General features: G+C 59.4%; 1 protein-coding gene across 3 annotated transcripts in view; it reads left to right on the forward strand.

Moving 5' to 3' along the window:
• Positions 1–4,337, forward strand: part of CCR6 (C-C motif chemokine receptor 6) — a 14,449-nt gene that overhangs the window by 3,482 nt on the left and 6,630 nt on the right. The window lies entirely within an intron of this gene.

The raw sequence follows: 4,337 nt of genomic DNA on the forward strand, positions 1-4,337 counted from the left end.
CACATGCACATCTATGCATGCAGCATTCATGGACACACACACAACACACGGGACACACACATGCACACACATAATGCACATGCGCACACACATCTATGCATGCAGCACATTCACGGACACACACACACACACTCTTTTAGTTCTTGCTCCTCGTCTTGCAGGCTATTTCTATTTATGGAAATAGGCACAGAATTTTAATCTGCTTTAATTTGATTGTAATGAACTGTTAAACATGTTATTCAATTTGTTTAAATTAAATATTTAGCAGTTTTTTTGCTGATAGTATTTCAGTAAATATTATCAATGTTTTCCCCATGTTCCCCCTTGGGTAGAGTCTGTCCTTGGCCAAGTAGACAAACACGGCCATGCCCTCTGCCTTTCCAGCCATCTCCTCTCCCCCTGAGAGCTTCTTGCCCTCTTGGCTGTCCTCTGCCTACTGCCACCCCAGCCCTGGTCCCACCAGCAGACTGCCAGGAATTTGTCTCTCTGAGTTTATCGTCAGCTAATGGATACCAGCTGAGACGCTTGCTGCTACACACTTACACGGCGTCCCACCTGTCCCTGGTCACCTGTGTATGACTAAGGACTGCCGAAGCGTCAAAGTCCACAGAAACGGCTTCTGTGGCGTAGAGGCCGAGTGAGGCCTCTGGCGGGGACGGGGTGGGCGCGCTGGGGAGAACGGAGCGCGGCCCGGCTTCTCCCAGCTGGCCCGGGCCTACGCCCTGCCCTTGGCGCGCTAGGCTGGCTCTGGTTTGGGCGGCACCTGTTATCAGGCGTTCTTTTCATTTTTGAATGAAATAATCAACTAGCTGTTTGTTAGTTTCTGAGGCCTTGTCTTTTGCTCACGGTACTTAAGAAAAATGGTACCAGGAAGCCACGTGAATTTATTGAATAAAAATGTAAGTTAACATTTTAAATACTATGTTAAAAATGTTACTCTATTTAAGTAACATTAAATTTTTTCTTAAAATGATACTTTCCTTTCATGCGTGGTAACAAAATCTTTGAAATGTTAAAACCGAGAGGCAGAGTCTAAGTTCTCATTCACCTCCGTACATCTAATTTGGGGATTTTAGCACATTTGCTTCTCATGGAGAGGGTAATACAGTGCCATGGCTTCAAATCCTGAATGCAAAAGTCATAGGAGGGTTTAACTTATCATTATGTGTTTTTAAAAAGGGAGGAAAAGCCATTCCGAGACACTGTCTTCCAGGAAAGGCTGATTTCTCACGTGTCTGTGATGACGGACAGCCCAGCAGGGGTCAGCTCGAGGCCCACATGTAACGATTGTTTGATGCAGTTTCTGGGTGGTTGGAAACACTGGAGTTAGAGACTGGCGTGGGGACCAGCGTGCTGCCCAGGGGCCGATGACGCATTTGCCTCGGTGGCTCCCTCGCTGGCTCGGCATCTCAGACGATGTCGGCACTGAGGAGGCTGAGCCGGGGGGTGGCAGAGGGCGCCCGCGCCCACCCCGCGCCCACCCCGCGCCCAGCCCATTCCCAGCCCGCGCCCACCCCGTGCCCACCCCGCGCCCAGACCGCACTCACTCTGAGTGAGCAGACTGACGAGCATCTCCTTGGAGTCAGCATCCCCAGAACACCGCCTCTGGGGGCCTGTGGGGAAGGAGCTTTGGGATGTGGACAGCCACGGCCGCTCACTGTCACATAAGACCCGGAGGACGAGCCTGCGCGGCCTCCCCGACTCACTCCGCCCAGCAGCTGCCTCCGCTTCTGTTCCTCCTTCCACACAGAGCGCCTGGGACTCGGTTTAAATGCTGCTCCAGCCCAGGGAGCTCGTTTGTCACGTGCCGCTGGAACCCCCCGTGAAGCAGTTCCCCCCGTGAGAACGCATCTGCATAACCGGGAGACCGGGAGTGAACGCAGACCTCCACAGGCCCCAGAGGTGTCACCTAACGTCCATCCTTACCAACCATCCACAAGGCGCAGACGGGCCAGACCGGTGTGGAGTGCGTGCAGCCGGGCCGCGGGCCTGGGCCGCTTCGCCGCGTTTGTCGACAGAGACGCCCAGGCTTCTCTCCCTCATCAGTGCCCCTGGCAGTTTACAAGGAGGGCTAGGCAGGGTGTCCCCAGACACAGGGGTGCTGCGTCCTTTCCTACCCATGAGCTGGATCTCCAGAGACGCTGACGCACAGTGACCTGCCTTGCTCGCCCTTGTGCTCCGCAGGGGCTCACTGCCCGTGGGTCCCGGCGAGCTCGCCCCTGCCTCGGCAGCGCTGCCCCCCACCCTGGGGTGAGCTGCTGGAACTCCCTTCCCCTCGGGGGGCGGATCCGCCTCTGCCCTCTCTGCACACGGGGCTCGTTCCGCCCCTGGAGGGTCGGCCCGCACCGTCTTCCAGTGGCAGCCTTGCAGCTGTCGATGGCCTCACCTTGCTGACCCGTGTGGCCGGACAGCGGCGGTTCCGAGACCGTGGTTTCTGGCAGCATCTCGGCTGCTCTGCGTCCGCCGACACCAGCCAGGCCCCTTCTCAGGGGCTCGAAATTCCCGTGCGGACGTGCCCAGTGTGCGGTGGGTGGGACCGTCCCTCCCGCGCCCTACATGCCACCGTTCCAACCGTTTGGCCTGAACGTTGAACACGGGTTAACCGTAAGAGGCCACAGCCACCGGGCGCAGTTTTAGTTTTCTGTGGCTGCGTGACGGAGTCCCATGGACCGAGCAGCGGGGACCCCCCACCCCCCAGCGTGTCGCAGCGTGCAGGCCGGCGCCGGACGTGGGCGCGTGGCCCAGAGCCGGGTGCGGGCGGGCTGCGCTCCTTTTGCCGTTTCTAGAAGAGGATCCGTGTCCTTGCTCAGCCCGGCTGTCGCCAGGATTCAGCTCTGTGGTCGCGGGCGAGTCTCCACGCGCGCGGTGGCCGTCAGCTGAGGGCCGTCCCAGCTCCCAGGGGCCATGGGCGCCGCGGGGTCCGCGGCCTTTAACGCAGCAGCAGACTCTTCCCCTCCTTCCTCCTCAGGGGGACAGAGTCTCTCTCCCCTCCGAGGAACTCACGGCTGCGTCGGCCACCGGGGTCATCCCGGACACGCTCCCCACTCAGGGTCAGAGCCCGGAGCCCACCTGCAGATCGCCTTCGCCACACGAAGTCGCGTCTTCGGGTTCGGGATCGGGCGTGGACGTCTTTGCGGCCACGGTCCGGCTGACCCCCAGCCCGGTCCCTGCCCACCGCGTGTGTCTTTGCTGCTCAGTGTGACCGTCACACGTGGCTGAGATGAGGAAGCACAAAGCAGCTGGAGGGTTGGACGGTCCCTGTGCCCGCCGACGAGTCACCCGTCCTAGTGAAGCCAAACAAAGCTCTAAGCGTTTCTGCTGCGGCCGGACGCTCGGTTTCTGTCTGCGCAGGTGGCGGTGAGTCCGGGAGCCGGTCTTCCATCTTCCCCACTAAATTCGCTGCTTCAGGTTTAAACCGTTGTTTGATTCTGCTCAGGGTTTTCCCGCGCCGACTCTGTCGCTCACTACGATAACTGTTTCCAGCCTTCTTACCGTGCTCAGACCCACTGAGCTTGTCCCTTCTAGCTTTGTCCCTAAAGTCAGGAAGAATAATGCGTAGCACATGGCTGATGACGGAGAGCCACCCCGTCCCAGTGAGGCCCCCCAGGCGAGGCGGCCCCACGGGCCAACACCCAAACCACCCACACGCCACCATCGCATCTGGTTCATACCTCTGCACCCCGATGACTTATGCATTTCAGACCAAATCAGAGATTTGCAGGCCTGTGGTCTGCGTGACCATGTCCACCGCGGCTAGCAAAGAGACAGGACTGTCAGCAAAGGCACGCAGAGTCCCCACACGTCCGTCCCCAGGCTGTCCCCCAACACACTTGGGGCGCCAGCACCCCTCGGCCTCTGCCACACCCAGAGGCATCTAGCGTCACTCTGCAAACAGGTTTTGAGTTTTTTCCGCAGGCCGGTTCTCGGGCTCGACAGAGCGGCCACCAGGTGGCAGCACTGCCCCCAGGCCTCGCCTGGTGCCCCATGGGCCCTACGTGACGCGCCAGGGGCCTGGGATGGCTGCAGAGTCCCGCCAGGGGCTGAACGCTCATGCGGGGGTGGCAGCGAGTCACGGCCACGGCCACGGTCAACGCTGCACGCGCGGCAGCTGAACGCCGGAGAAGCAGCCCTTATCGCAAACCCAGACCGACTACGACGATGCCCCGAGCGTCTCGTCACGGGGTTTCCTCCTGGAGGCCCCGAGCTCTTCCTCCCAAGGACGGTTTAGGACAGTCCGTCCTGCACGTCCTCGAAAGCCGGCTGGTGCCGCAGAGGTATCGTGTGCCCTCTGTTTGGGGAACGTGACTTAGGAGACATCTAAATTCCAAAGATAAGCG

Source organism: Pteropus vampyrus, unplaced genomic scaffold (genome assembly GCF_000151845.1).
Source record: "Pteropus vampyrus isolate Shadow unplaced genomic scaffold, Pvam_2.0 Scaffold312, whole genome shotgun sequence".
Lineage (NCBI taxonomy): Eukaryota > Metazoa > Chordata > Mammalia > Chiroptera > Pteropodidae > Pteropus > Pteropus vampyrus.